Here is a 16,877-nt window from a genome sequence, read left to right as displayed (position 1 = left end):
AGTTAGGCAAGAGACCAAAAGAATAGCTAGGGAATACCAAAGTGACAGCAGAATTCAGTATTGCTTCTGGCTCAGGAAAATTGCCAAAAAAAAAAAAAAAAAAAAAGAGAGAGAGAGGGAGAGAGAGAAAGAAAGAAAATATTCATTTTTCTTCTGGTTTGGAGTATTCCAAATATCCATCATTCTGCTTTCAAGGGAAAGACTCCCAAAGACTGAAACTTCTGTAATAAACCTCATATTTATCTCCTTCAATGTCATACTACTACTTGGCCATTTTGAATACTGCAAGAAAACTAAGAATGAGAATAGTCTGTTGATCTGTTTTTGCAAGGACATGATGCAAGAAGGTTCTAGAGTACCACAACATCAGAGATGGTAACATCAACAGCCGTGACAATGGCACTAGGGGCCACATGTTCAGTTTTTCATCTGTGCCTGGAAGCACTCTAAGTTGTTTACATCTATTTAACTCCTTAAATTTCAAAACAACCGTATGGTCATTGCTCTCTTTTATAAATCAAAAGACAAACATAGAGATTCCAAATTAGGTAAACAGAGGAAAGAATAATTTCAAAGAAATTATGATAGAGCAAACTATTTGAAACCCAAATAATACTTTCAATTGCAGAAACAGAATATTATGGGTGACTTCTTTGAGAGAAAAAGGAAAAATATGAAGTCAGAATTATAAATCTCTGTTATTAAAAGGAATTGACTTTAATAAAGGAAGTTATTAGTTAAATCTCTAAAACCTTAAAGTTTATTTAGTTAGTCTGGTTTTCAATTTGATAGCTATACTGATAGAAAAGCCAAAGGATCTATATTTGTAACCTGGTTAAGCACAAACAATCTTGGTTGGCAAACCAGCTAAGGCAGAAAGCGCCACAAAATTTTCAGTTGTAAATAAAATTCCTCAGTGGTATTTTTTGCCCTTAGATGCAAAATAAATAAATAAATAAATAATTTTACTAAAAAAATTTAAATGCATCTGAAATATAAACCTTCATGCTGTCTAGGTATAAGAGTTTATAAAATGCATCTTTGGTACTTGTACCAAATTGTAAAATATGGCTAGTTTAGAAAAGTGATAGTCTCGGTGGAGTGGCTCACTCCTATAATCCTAGCACTCTGAGAGGCCAAGGCAGGATTGCTTGAGCACAGGAGTTCAAGACCAGCTTGAGCACAGGAGTTTCAAGACCTCTCCCTGAAAATAGCCCAGGGCTGGGGCAGGAGCCTATGGTCCCAGTTTCTCTGGAGGCTGAGGCGAGAGGATCACTTGAGCCCAGGAGTTTGAGGTTGCTGTGAGCTATGATGACACTATGGCACTCCAGCCTATACAACAGTGAGACATTGTCTTAAAAAATAAATAAATGAAAGAAAGAAAATAATGGTATATTTTAAGTTGTATGTTAGTTACTTTGGATGTAAATAAATTTATAATAAAATTACACATAAAAATCATGTTATTTCTGTGAGATCTACAACTAAGCTCCTATTTTCTTCAATATTATCAAAATCCCACAACAGTTTTTGAGGTGGCTTTTTAATATTTTAATGTTGATATGACCCTGCTTCTTATCCCAATAAGCCTGGATATATGTAATTTTTGGAATAGGAAAAATTTGGAAAGGACCCTGAAGCAAAATAAGGAATTTTAGGTGGCTGTGAGCTAGTTAACCAAATATGTGTCTTTTCTGTAAAATATGACCTCTAGCTTGTGATGTATGACCCCTAGCCTAGTAAAGACCCCCCTATAAAACAAAAGTGGGGCTGTCCATCACAGAACAATGCACACCATAATTTCACAGACATCACAAGACTGATGCTGTCATACCATCACCAGTAAAATAACAGTTAATAATTACTGATATGGAGTATAAAAAATTGGATTTATGTGACAACCGAGGTAATCCATAACCAACAAAACCATATTTTCTATGGCTGAATAGTATTCCATAAAGTATACATATACCACAGTTTCTTAATCAATTCATGATTGGATGGGCACTTGAGGTGCTTCAACATATTGGCAATTATGAATTGAGCTGTAATAAACATTCTAATGCAAATGTCCTTATGATAAAATAATTTTTTCCTTCTGGGTAAATGCCTACTAATGGGATTGAGAGAACAAATGGAAGGTCTATTCCGAGTTCTTTGAGGATTCTCCGTATGTCTTTCCAAAGAGGCTGTATTAGTTTGCAGTCCCATCAATAGTGTAAAAGCGTTCTTTCCTCTCCACCCCCAAGCTAGCATTTGCAGCTTTGGGATTTTGTGATGTGGCCTATTCTCTCTGGGGTTAGGTAACATCTCAAAGTGGTTTTGATTTGCATTTCTCTGATGATTAGGGATGATGAGCATTTTTCCTTGTATTTGTTGGCCATTCATCTGTCTGCTTCAGAGAAGTTTCTATTCAAGCCTCTTGCCCATTTATAAATGGGATTGTTTGCTTTTTTCTTGTTGATTAATTTGAGTTCTCAGTAAATTCTAGTTATCAGCCCTACGTCAATTCATAGCATGCAAATTATCTTCTCCCATTCTGAAGGTTATATGTTCGTTGTAGTTGTGGGTACCTCTGGCTGTGAAAAAGGTCATATCCAACTTATTTATTTTTGATGTTGGTCATGTTCCATTTATTTATTTTTGATGTTATTGCAATTGCCAAGGGGGTCTTTTTCATAAATTCTTTTCCCAGGCTGATAGCATCAAGAGTTTTTTCCACAGTTTCTTCTAGGATTTTTATTGTTTCATGTTTTAAATTTAAATCTTTTATCCTGCATGAGTCTATTTTTGTCAATGGTGAGAGATACAGATAGTTTCAGTCTTCTGGCTAAAATCAGTTCATGTGGTTAACCAGTTCTTCCAGAACCATTTGATAAATAGGGATTCTTTTCCCAGCATATGCTTTTGGTTTATCAAAGATAGATGGCGATAGGTAGCTGGGTTCACCTGTAGAGAATTCTATTCCATAGATCTATATCACCATTTTTTGTGCCAATACCATGCTGTTCTTATCGAACAGTATACCCGATAGTATACCTGAAGTCTGGTAACGTGATGTCTCCAGATTTGTTTTTGTTTCTTAAAATTGCTTTGGCTATTCATGTTTTTTTCCTGGTTCTATATAAGAAAATTATTAGATTTCTCAAACAAAATGACAATGAAGCCACAAGCTATCAAAACCTGTGGAATGGCTGGTGCCTGTGGCTCAAGGAGTAGGATGCCAGCCCCATATACCGGGGGTGGCGGGTTCAAGCCCAGCCCTGGCCAAAACTGCAAAGGCAGTATTCCTTCCTAAGAAGAAGTTTATAGCATTGGATACCCACATCCACAAACAGAAAGAGAGCAAGTCAACAACCTTATGGAACTGGAAAAGGAAGAGCAATCCAATCCCAAACTTAGCAGAAAAAAAGAAATAAGCAAAATTAGAGCAAAATCAAATGAAATTGAGAACACAAGAATCATTCAGAAGATCAGTGAAACAAAAAGTTGTTTCATTGAAAAGTTTGATAAAATTCATATGCTACTTCTTTGGATTTCACAACTGTCCAATGAGAAAAGTTGAATGGGAATTAACCCCATGTCATGAATAGAAAGACAACATCAGTAGTAGTGGGAATGATCAATGTAGTGATAGTAGATAGTATTGTTCCTTTGAAGGAAAATATCCTGACTTTTCGTTCTATCCCTTTCCAACTGTGCCAAAATCTCTTTGCTCTAGAGAAGGAAGGAAATTTTGAAAGAACACTCCAATCGGGGTATTTCATCTTCCTCCTTGTTATGATTCATTGAGTGCTGAAAGGCAGACATACCTCAGGGCTTGTTCCCCACCAGTGGAGCCAAAGGCCTGCATATCCCTCCACAGAAACCACTGTGTTGAGTTGACTCAGAATCTTTGAACTGTGTTCAGAAAAAATGCACATGACAGATGTCAGAGAGACGATGTGAATTTTTATGATATTATCAGGGATTGGTTATAAACTTAGTTCACTGGTGTTTTTGTCCTTGTAGGAAGAAAAGAGCAATAAGAGGAACTTGTCTTGATAAAGGTGGAGGGGAATGCAAGAAAACTTTCAACCTTAATCCCTTCAGGGGGAGGTGATATCAGGCAATCAGATGATGGGCAATATGGTATCTGGGCAGGAAGTGCTGAGATAGGGTGGGAGGCATCCTGAAAGAACATTTAGCCAGATTTCATCTCCTTCCCAGTATTGCCTAGGCTTTGGTAGTAATGGATGGCATATACAAGCAATCACCAAATACTAAGCATGGTGTTTCGTATAGAGAGTATCAAGTTTAATCTTCATCATAGCTTTATGAAGTAGGTATTATTTTCTTTACCATTACAAAGGTTCAGAAACATTGTAATGTCCATCCTCCCAACCAGTTAGACTCTTGATTTATGGGTTATTGCTTCGTGAGTATTTCATTTGGTCTTTATTATCCTAATGGGTTGTTATTATTAGAAATGAAGAAATCAGGACTAAAAAAACTTAAATGTTGTCTTAATCTAATAGATATGGAAAATGAACAAAGAAATTCAGCATAAGCCTCCTGATCTCAATGTTCCTTATCTTTCCTCTATGGCTTAACCAATTATTGAGAGCGTCTCTGCTCATTGTGCTAAGTTCAGGGCACACAAAAATGAATAAGATCTGGCCCCTTTCTTTGAGCTCACCATGTGAGAGGAATAACAGAAAATTATTTAGAAAATAAATTAGATAACAAAATGGGTATCCAAGAAAATCTCATGGAGAAAGATCACAAGTAAACTGAGTCTTTATAATAGACAGCCTTTTAAGGTGTCTGCCCAGTTTATAATCTGTCAGTTCTTCTCTAAGAACCGTCAGCCATCAATAATTTTCAAGGAGCAATAGAGCTACTTTGTGTCTCTATGGGCTGCACCTAAGTAGATCCCAGGTGAGCACCTACCCCAAGTGAGATTCTCTCCCCAGGAACTTGAACTGAAACAGATGGAGCTGAGGGTTTGGAAGCTGCGTCACATCCACAGTAGGGTTCTAGAGAAATAGCCCCAACCTTGTGATTTGTAAGAGTAATTTTTCTAAGAAATCCATTCCTTAGCTGAACTAGTTTGGCACAGATTTCTCTCACCTACAGTCAGTCAACTTTCAAACTAGTAGGTGTTGAGAGGTCAAAAGGAGCCAGTGAAAAATGAGAGCCATAAATTCTCAATGGCCACATTCAAGTAGGACTTCATCCTGGAGGTAATATCAAGCCAAAGGAAATTTGTGTTTATTTGTTTTTAGACACCAAATCAGTAAGGGGTTCGTGCCAATAAGAAAAAATTGAAAACATTTGCAGAAGCAGTTGAAGATGCATATAGAAAATGTCAAAATATTTCCCCCAAAATTATTTGGAAGCAAGTCTATATGAAGCATGGCCTCCATTCCCCAGAGCTATTATATTTGCATTCCTTCTGGGGGACGTGTGGAGTATCTTCCACTTGCCTCTCCAAAGCCTCTTTCCACTGTTTTCTGCCTCACTCTGTGCCTCAAGGGCTGGCCAGTGTGGGTCACTCCCTCTGGGGTTTGACCACAGGCACACACTGCAGGAGATCAGGTGGAGAGGAGCAGAGGACCTCCCGGGCAAGGATCCCCCCAGGAAGCCTCTTTGTAGAATCTCCATGGGTTAAGCAAACAGTGCTCCTTCCTCTCAGACATCCCTCCTCCACTTCTTCTTCTACTTCTCACTTTCTTACCCCTTCCCTGTCCTTCCCTGCTTCTCCTCCTCACAGCTCTCATCTCTTTGCATTTCCATTTATCTAAGTTTCAATAACCATTTTTTTCTATCCCTCATTCAAACCCAGCTTATTTCTAGCCCCAGCATAGTAGCCAATATCTTTCTGTTCCCTTATACTCTGATCATAATTTTTAGAGTCCCTTTCTCATGTTCCCCTCAAACTACACAATTTGTGTGTCATCTGCTTCCAGCCAGGAAGGACCCAGATCAAAGCAGAGTCCCTGCAATATCCTGGATGCGAAGACTCGGCCGTGAGAAATGAGCTCCTCTGCTCAGGTATGGGCTCCATACCTCAGGAAACAGCCCCATGCATGACGTCCTTTTTGAGGATTATCCAGGGGAGTTCTGGGGTTATTACAGTCATAAATAAAGATGTTAACAGCTACAGGGAATCAAGGGTTTCAGCAAGAAAACTTCCTGTGCCTCCATCCTAAAATGAAGAATACTTCATGTCAAAATGAAGGGGGAGAAGGGCTAGAGCAATAAGAACAGAGCAATGAGCCACAGGCAACACCAGTGAAGGGACGGGCAGGCCCACATTCGGAGGGGAGATCGGGGCCAATTGGATTGTAATGTGAACTCACTTCAGGTACCAGTCACGATGGATTAGGAAGCCTAGAGGGCACAGAAAATGGAAGGGAAGCCAACTTCATTCCAATAAACTCCGCAGAACATGACTTGAGCCTGGCTCATCTCAGAGGCCCGCCCCACAGTATGGACTGGAGTTAATTCCACTACATTTGCATGTCATAGAGTCCTTCACACAGCCAGTTATGGGTAGTGGCTTTGATTATCTCGATTGATTCTGTAATTTATTCATTTGTTCATTTTTCATTTCTTCATTCATCTTGTGGGAAAGGAATTCTTATCACCCTGACAAGAGGGCAGCCATTTTAGAAAACACATACTCCCCAGCCTCCCAGAGTACTTCAAGGACAGTTTCTGGGAAACATCCTATCCACATAGGCCCATAGTCCTGATCACACTAGAGAAGAGCCCAGGCTGTCCTTTAGGCTCATTGCCCCATTCAGCTAATAAAAGCCTTCCCCAGCTGTATGGGAGCTGAGCTGACACCTGGGCAGTCTCCATTTTTCTTTTCTTTCCTCTCTATAAAAGTCTTTCCTTTTGCCTGCCTCCTTTTCTTTCTTGCTGACCCTCACCCCAGTTCTATACCAGAAACTCTCACATCTATCCATCCATCCATCTAACACAAAATGGTGGGGGCATCTACAAAGTACAGGCCGTGGGAATGTACAGTAAAAAGCAAGACAGAGGACCTAATTGCAATCAGGTTGGGCAGACAGGGAAATGAAGAAGCTAGTGATTCTAGGAGACTGTTAGGAGTGCAGTGAGAGAAATGCATAGGAGGGGAGCACGGAGGAAGCAGACGTGGCCCAGAACCTGAGGGACCCTTGAGGAGAGTCCGGGAAAGCTTCATGGAAGAGGTGACACCAGAGCCAAATTTTAATGTTTAATTTAAATGAGTACAGGCTGTCTAAGCAAGTGGTATAGATCATACGTATCTTTAAATAGAAAATTCCAAGAGTGCAGACTGTTTTTTCCACATCCTTCAAGGAAACTTTGTGCCTGAAGTGGTACCCAGGGGCTAAAGAACCCTCACTCTTTTTCCAACACATAGCTTGGTTGCCAGGCAACCACTACTGGGCTACATCCAGCCTCATTCTCAATTAATTTGGGGACTGTATTTTGATTTTTAAATTCGTGTTCTTGGAGCTTCATTTTACAGAGACCATGAAACACTGTGGGCCACTATATCTGGTTTAACTCTGAATTTCCTAATCATACTTTCACCTCAATTTAGATTCCAAAACATCACACCTCTCATTGTGAAGAAGCACTGTTATAATCATTCTGAAACAAATCTTTCTCAGGTAGACTGGTAGAAGCCATTAAACTTGTGTGCTCTCTTGGGAAAAAGAAAGGTGATTAAGATGGGTTCAGAATGTCTTTGTATAACAAGGTGATAGTGTAAATGCAGAGAAAGGTACATTGTAATTATATATATTCAGTATCAACTGCCTCCAGCTACATGATCAACACAATGCCAGGTATCAAGTGATGAAATAGCATGTGCTTCCTGAGTTTCAGCCCTGAGAACTTCTAAGAATGTCAGAAAAATGTACTGATACTGCACAATGAAGGATTCTTTTTTTCAGTTCTATGACATTCCATTGAATCATCATATGGAAAGACACAGACTTACACATTCGGAATTAGAAATAGCTCCAAAAACAACCAAGGTTCCAGAACAATTCATATAGTGTGAGCTTATTATGGGGTTGTAGAGATGTGTTCATTTATTTGTAAATGTCTAGAAGGAGACAAAGAACATCCAGCAAATACTTTCTACAGAAATGCATCCAGCTGAGCTGATGATCAGCAGAGGAATTTCAAATTCTATACTGAATCACATAAAGCAGTGACTGTGTACAGGCATAGCTCCCTTTATTGGACTTCACTTTTTTACCCTTAGCAGATACTGCATTTCTTAACGGATTGGAAGTTTGTGGTAACCCTGCAGCAAATAAATACTATGGCTCCATTTTTTCCAATATGATATGCTCACGTTTGGTCTCTGTTTCACATTTTGGTAATTCTCAAACTATATCAGACTTTTTCATTATTATTGTATCTGTTACAGGGTTCTGTGATCAGTGTCATCGATGTTACTTTTGTAATTGTTTTAGAGCCTATGAACCATGCCCATATACCACTGAAAATTTATTTGATCAATGTTATGTGTGTCCTAACTGCTCCACTGACCAGCTATTACCTCTTCTGAAGCCCTCCTATTTCCTGAGCTACAACAATATTGAAATTCAACTCACTGATAACCCTGAAATGGCCTCTAAATATTCCAGGGAAAGGAAGAGTCACATGTCTCTCACTTTCAATCAAAAGCTAGAAATGATTAAGCTTGGTGAGGAAGGCATGTGAGAACATGAGAATAGGCCCAAATGGGCGGCGCCTGTGGCTCAAGGAGTAGGGTGCCGGTCCCATAGGCCAGAGGTGGCGGGTTCAAGCCCAGCCCCGGCCAAAAAAAAAAAAAAGAGAATAGGCCCAAAGCTAGGCTTCTTGTGCCAAACCGTTAGCCAAGTCATGAATGCAAAGGAAAACTGTTTGTTTGTTTGTTTTATATTTTGGTGCTAAAACCTGGGAATGAAAAAAAGTTCTTGAAGTAAACTAATAGTGGTATTTCAGTCAACATAGTGATGATAAGAAAGCAAAACAGATTTATTGCTGAGATGGAAAGAGTTTTAGTGGTATGGATAGGAGCTCAAACCAGCTACAATATTCTCTTAAACCTAATTCAAAAGTAAGGTCCTGAATGTCTAATAAACATATGAAAAAATGTCCATTGTCCCTAATCATCAGAGAAATGCAATCAAAACTTCCTTGAGAATATCACCTAATCCCAGTGAGAATAGGCCACATCACAAAGTCCCAAAGCTGCAGATGCTGGCACAGATATGGAAAGAAGGGAACACTTTTACACTATTGATGGTATTGCAAACTAATACAGCCTCTTTGGAAAGTCACATGGAGAATCATCAAAGAACTCAAAATAGACCTTCCATTTGATCCCTCAATCCCATTAGTAGGCATCTACCCAGCAGAAAAAAAATATCATTTTATTATGAGGACATTTGAACTAGATAGTTTATTGCAGCTCAATTTACAATCACCAAAAATGTGGAAATGACCTAAGTGCCCATCAACCCAGGAATGGATTAATAAACTTTGGTGGATGTATACCAAAGAATACCATTTATCCATTAAAAAAGATGGAGACTTGGGCAGTGCCTGTGGCTCAGTGAGTAGGGCACCAGTCCCATATACCGAGGGTGGTGGTTTCAAACCCAGCTCCGGCCAAACTGCAACAAAAAAATAGCCAGGTGTTATGGCAGGTGCCTGTGGTCCCAACTACTCAGGAGACTGAGACAAGAGAATCGCCTAAGCCCAAGAGCTAGAGGTTGCTGTGAGCTGTGATGCCATGGCACTCTACCAAGGGTGATAAAGTGAGACTTTTTTTTATTGAGACAGAATTTCACTTTGTTGCCCTTGGTAGAGGGCTGTGGCGTCACAGCTGACAGCAACCTCCAGCTCTTGGGCTAGGACGATTCTCTTGCCTTAGCCTCCTAATTTGCTGGGACTACAGGTGCTCACCACAATGCCTGGCTATTTTTGTTGCAGTTGCCAATGTTGTTTTAGCTGGCCGGGACTGGGTTTGAACCTGTCACCCTCGGTATATGGGGCCAGCGCCTTACCCACTGAGCCATAGGCGCCACCCACGAAACTCTGTCTCTAAAAAAAAAAAAAAAAAGATGGAGACTTCACATGTTTTGTGTTAACCTAAATGGATTGGAAACACATTCTTCTTAGTAAAATATCACAAGAATGGAAAAGCAAGTATACAATGTATTCATTATTAATATGAAGCCAGTAGATGATCTAATATATGCCCAGATAAGAGAAAAACTCAATTCAACTCAAGATGGGGAGAGAGAGAAGAAAACAGTGAGGAGAGGGGAGGCAGAAGGGGGATGGGTGTGCTTCCATCTAATGGGCACAATGTAAGGGTATATATATATATATATCACACCTCCTGGGGGCGGAACACAGCTACAACAATTGCAATCAGTGTAACTGGCTTATTGTACCCTCAATGAATCCCCAACAATAAAAAAAAAAGGAAAAAAAAAAAAAGTAAGGTCCTAAATTTCTTTAACTCTATGAAGGCTAAAAGAGATCAGGAAGCTGTAGAAGAAAAGTTTGAAGTTAGCAGAGGATGTTTCATGAGGTTTAAGGAAAGAATCCGTGTCCATAACATGAAGTACAAGATGAAGTAGGAGGTGCTAATGCGGAAGTTATAGCAAGTTGTCCAGAAAATCTAGCTAAGATCATTGATGAAGGTAGCTACACTAAGGAACAAATTGTCAATGCAGGTAACAGAGCCTGCTGTTGGAAGAAGATACAATCTAGGACTTTCACAGAGAGGAGAAATCGATATCTGGCTTCAAAGTTTCAAAGGACAGGATGAATCCTTTGGAAGGGTGAATGAATGTAGCTGATGACTTAATTTATTTTATTTTATTTATTTTATTTTTTTATTAAATCATAGCTATGTACATTAGTATGATCATGGGGCACCATACACTTGGTTCATAGACCGTTTGACACATTTTCATCACACTAGTTAACATAGCTTTCCTGGCATTTTCTAAGTTATTTTGCTAAGACCTTTACATTCTACATTTACTAAGATTCACATATACCCTTGTAAGATGCACCGCAGGTGTAATCCCATTAATCCCCCTTCCTCCACCTACCTCCCCCCTCCCCTCCCTTTTCTTAGGTTGTAACTGGGTTATAGCTTTCATGTGAAGGTCCTACATTAGTTTCATAATAAGGGTGAGTACATTGCCAATGGCTCATTTACAATTCTGAAAACCCTAGGGTCCTTAAGGATTATATCAAATCTATTCTGTCTGTGCTGTAAAATGGAACAAAGCCCAGATGACAGCACATCTGCTTATAGCATGATTTACTGAATATTTTAAGTTCTACTGTTGAGATCTACTGATCAGAAAAATAGATTCCTTGGAAAATATTACTACTCACTGAAAATGTACCTAGTCACCCGAGAGCTCTGACAGAGATATACAAAGAGATAACTGTTATTTTCAGGGCTGTCAACACAATATCCAAAGTCCATGAATAAGGGAGTAATTTTTTTACTCTCAAGTCTTATTATCTAAAAAATACATTTTATAAGACAGTAACTACCATAAATTATGATTTCACTCATGGATCTTGACTACTGAAAGCCTTTTCAAAAGAATTTGCTATTCTAGATAACACTAAGAACATTTTAGATTCATGGGAGGAGATCAAAATATCAAAATTAGAAGGAATTTGGAAGAAGTTGATTCTAACCTGCATGAATAAATTTGAAGGGTTCAAGTCTTCAGTGGAAGAAGTAACTACAGATCTAGTGGAAATAGTAAGAGGATTAGCATTAGAAGTGGAACCTGAAGATGTAAGTGGATTGATGTAATCTTCTGATAAAACCTTCATGAATGAAGAGTTGCTTCTTATAAATGCACAGAGAAAGTGATTACTACTACTCTATAAAGAAATCTGTTTCTGTGAAGAGGCTATTAACATTGTCGAAATGACAACAAAGTTCAGAATATTACATGAACTTAGTTGGTAAAGTAGTGGCAAGGTTTGAGAACACTGATTCCAACTATCAAAGAAGTTCTACTGTGGATAAAATACCATCAAACAACATCACTCCTACTGAGAAAACTTTTATGAAAAGAAGAGTCAGTGGATGTGGTGACCAAATTTATTGTTGTCTTCTCTTAAGAAATTGCTACAGCTGCCCCAGCTTTCAGCAACCACCACACTGATGAATCAGCAGCCATCAACATGGAGGTAAGATTCTCCACCAGCAAAAGACCTAGCTCGCTGGAGGCTGAGATGATGGTTGGAACTTTTATAACTAAATGAAGTATTTCTCAATTAAAGTATAATAAGCACTTTGTTTTCTAGACATAATAGGCTACAACACAGAATAAACATAACTTTTATATGTACTGGGACACCAAAAGGTTTATGTGACCCACTTTATTGGAATACTTACTTTTTTTTTTTTATTGTTTCAGGTTCATTGAGGGTACCAAGAATTAGGTTATACTGATTGCATTTGTTAGGTACAGTCCTCCTTATAATTGTGTCCAACCCCCAAAAGGTGTGCCATAAACCCTCCATGAGAATATTTACTTTATTACATTGGTTGGAACCAAACCCAGGATATTTATGAGGTATGCCTGGATTTAGACTACTGAGAATTAAATACAAAAATACGAACAGAATGTGTCTTAATGAAACTTGCTTCTCTATTCATGTGATACCTGTTGCTACATGTTCCTTAAATAGAGGAACAAAACACTTTGCCAAATACTTTGGACCATGCATGGGCTGTGGTACAAGGACAGAGAAGGTGTACAACGATGGCAGGATGGCTGCGCAAGTGGTGGCTGCATGTTATAAAGAAAAAGAAAAAAAAACAACTTTGGATAACCTTCTGCCTAATGGTTTTCTCTGTAACTCAGAGAAGCTAAATGAATTATTCAAGTGACTTTCCACATGCCTGCTTTCCCTTTGAGATTTTACTCTTAATCTTAAAATATATCTATAAAGCATTCAGAAACGTAGAAAATAATGTGAGATTCCCAAGTATGCAAAGGTCAAATGTCACTAATGTTAAAATTTCATTATATTCATTCTTTAAAACTATCTTTTGTTGTCAGTTAAAAATCAAAACAAAGCTCAGCCTCCCTTCCCCACCCTTTGTGCCTTCTCATATACAGCTGGGGATTATCATTCTTGTGCATATTTTTGTACTTGTACTCGATATGTGTGTATGTATCCACAAATAGGATATAGTATTGATTACTACTGTTCAATAATGTACATAAATTATATCATAATGTACATATCCCTTTTGCATAAGCTGAACTTTTTGGCATCTTTCCACTTCATGCATTGGTTGAAATTATACAATTAAATCAGCATTACCCAGTAAGATTTTGAGAGGCAAGTGAAGAGGTCTCATAGGTAGATTAACAAAAAAATCTGATCAAGACTGATCAGAACCACAGTTCCAGGCCAGGCAAAGGGGCTCATGCCTGTAACCCTAGCATTTTGGAAGGCCAAGGTAGGAGGATCCCTGATCTCAGGAGCTCAAGACCAGCTTGAACATGAGTGAGACTCAGTCTCTATTTAAAAAAAAAAGCCACAGTTGGAATTCTCACTTCAGTATGGTAGTGGTCATCAAACTATTTCTGCAAAGAGCTAGATAGTAAAAATGTACTGCTTTGACACCTACATGCCTTCCATGCAACTACTTAATTCTATTGTAGACCTATAGCAATCACAGATAATACGTAAATGAATGGGCGTGGTTGTGATCCAATAACACTTGAAGTTGATTTGGAAAATAGTCAGTGGGCTGTATTTGGTCCAGTACCAAAGACAGCTGTATTTGGGCTGTATCATTTGCCTCCAGTATATGGCAGAAAGAGAGAAAGAAAGGATCTGGCTGTCCCAGATAGATCTTGGGGTTGGTAGGGCTTATCTAAGGGGTCATCTTCCTCCCCGAGGCTCCAAATGCATTCTTCCTGAACTTGTGTGCTTCTCGGAGGAAGATAAATTCTCATCAGTGAGAAGTACTGTTTGGTCAGACTTACGAGGGAATTATGAAATTAAGTAATTCGAACTTAACACTGTTGAAACTTTAAGCTATTTTGAGCCTTGAGGGGAATGTGGCTATATGGAATGAGTCACATAACAGGCAGCTGCCGCTTCTGCATTTTTCTGTAAATGATTAGGAAAGACTGAATAGTGGCAAGATCCCATGACATTTGAGATGGCAGACATAAATAAATCCATTGAAAATTCCCAAATCCTTTTTTTGTCTTTTTTTGCCATAATGTTGCAATGTTCTTCAGGAAAACCTTTAGAAGCATTAACAAGGAGGATGGATGATTTACTTCAATTTCCAGCTCCCTTTCTCTACCTGGAAAAGTTGCTATAAAGGCAGATATCACAGAATGAACCAGAATGTGGAAGAAATTAAAGTTAAGCCAAAGGAGCAGCGATTAAAGGAACCAGGGGGAAAGAGATGCTCAGGGTCGAAAGAGCACCACGATGCATAAAAAGCCTGACCTCAGATATCAAATTACAAGTTACAACAAATTTATTCCATATGGGTCCAGAAGGGAGAAATGAATGCTCAGAAGGACGTAAGTTCAGCTTAAGCAAAAGAGATTCAGAAAATTATACACTTCTAAGAAAACAATAGCTGTTATAAGAGCTTTTTGTCCATAGAAATGTACGGAAAAAAAAGGGGGAGACTGGCTGACAACTTGACATACTGTAAAAGGACTGAAGGAGGAGTTGGTCTGACTCTCTTCATAGCCCTCAAATTCTACAACTGTATCAATATATATGCAGCATAGGGCCTGACTGCCTTCTGAAAAAGCTTACTATTAGAAGTTATCTCAGACAAGGCAGGTTTTTGTAGTTTTTAGATTGTTCTTCAATATCTAGTCAAATTTCAGGTACATAGTACTTAGTAAATATTTGTTGAAGGGAAAGAAAGCAGGCAAAACTGTAGATTCTTTCATAAAATATAAATGAAAATTAAATCTACACAGTCCCGTAAAGGGAATTGTTTAATGGTTTATGTGTTCCCAGTGACTCTCAAAGCTGTCGTGAGAGACTAAGAGCAAAATGGTTCATTCCAAGACCTGGGGAGGGTTCAGGTGGACCATTGGGCAGGGTTTGCTTGGGCACAGCTGAGTAGGCCCTGTTGCTAACTTGGCAATTTCCCCGGGCACTGCAGGATGAGGTGGGCACTGGCCATTAACAGGATTAATCCTGCCAGAAGGATTCTCTGAAAGTCACAGCAGTTCAGAGAATGCAGCCTGAGGCTCAGATCTGGGATGCTAGGGTAGATGGATCCAAAAAAAAAAAACAAAAAACAAAAAAAGCTTAGGTCTGCCTCCAGCCTCAAAAAACTATGGTTTTGGAAAGGGAATCCAGAGCAGAGAAGGACAAAGGAGGGGGAAAATCCCATTCTTTCCCCACGCACAGTATACTAGTGATGTGTGTATGTATTGGGTAGGTCAACAAATACAGAATGATCAGCGAGGTTGCTTCTTTTCCAAGTGTGCTCAGCTACATGGCTCATTTGACATTACCTATACGGTGAACCTATAAAATAACCCAGAGCTGCAGACTCTGATTTCAGACCCTTTATCAATGCCAATGATGAATCTGAGCCCTGGATTCATTTCATGTTGTCTCCTCTTACCACAGTCAAAATATTAATACAATTCCCTATCAGAAGGACCTGGACCCTGAGAGGCCATCCCCTAAGCATGCAGCTTTGTAACCTAGAAAAGAGTATTATTATCACCAGTCTGTTTTTTTATAGAGGAAAAAGATGAGCAAATGGGAATCAGAATCCTGCCAAGTCTAAAACCACTGCCTCCATGGAAACCTAATTTCCACTTAATAGCACTAAATGATTAAATTAGACCCTTTGACACTGTTTCTTAAGAACAAATGATAGCTGAGTGCTTTGTTTTATCAGCCTTCTGTTTTATGATTCTACTTATTGAATATGATCTAGAGGAATTCTCTGAGCTCTCTTTCAACCTTGAGAGAAGCCTGAAATGTTTTCTTATTACACCAGCGATGCTGGTGGAGAACATATGATACATTTATTGATAAACTTCTCCAAGTGACGGGGTTGTACTTGGCACTTGGTGGGTGATTACATTAGATTTGCTGTTAATAATTGCACTGCAGGAACTAATTTAACTTCTTATATTTCTCCCCATAGTAGTATTTTACTTTACCCTTTAGATCAAGGGAAAGTTGGTGAATTTCAGTCACCCTAAATGAGATAAAGGATAATTTGTCAGGTTAAATCCCTTAAATTAAACAGTGAGAACACTGTATAAGCTTTTTATGATTTTCAATTTTTGAGGTGATTCCAGAAATGGAATGATCCCTGGGGATGGAAGTAGGTTTGGCCTGAAAGGGAGGGTCTCCAAGGTATGAAAAATGATGATGTCAGGCTCAGTTTTTCAAAGCCTAACGTCCCAGGACTCTGAGTAATCACATTCACTTGGGAGGAGGGGAATGCAGAAGTGGGGACAGGGGGCTTCTCACATCACATCAAGGAGAAGACTTCACAGTAAGAACTAAGTCCTACCTAATCTGGAACAGCCAGCCCACCCCCACCCCATCACCATCCTCCCCCCAGCCTGCTCTCCCAGGCCAAGATGCTCTAGGCTCTTCCTTGACTTCCGGGCTAGCTCCCGCCTCAGAGCAGTGGTGTTTGCTCTTCCCCGTTCCTCGATACCTACAATGCTGTCTCCCCCCCAGACGATCGTGTACCTCACTCATTCGCTCCTTCGGGCTTTAGTGAGAATTTCCAAACCACCCCATTTAAAAGAGAAAACCCCACCTCCCTACTTCCCAGCCTCCTTGCAGACTTTTCTCTCCTGTGGATG

The sequence above is a fragment of the Nycticebus coucang genome, chromosome 8 (assembly GCF_027406575.1).
Source record: "Nycticebus coucang isolate mNycCou1 chromosome 8, mNycCou1.pri, whole genome shotgun sequence".
Lineage (NCBI taxonomy): Eukaryota > Metazoa > Chordata > Mammalia > Primates > Lorisidae > Nycticebus > Nycticebus coucang.
This window is presented reverse-complemented; position numbering follows the sequence as displayed.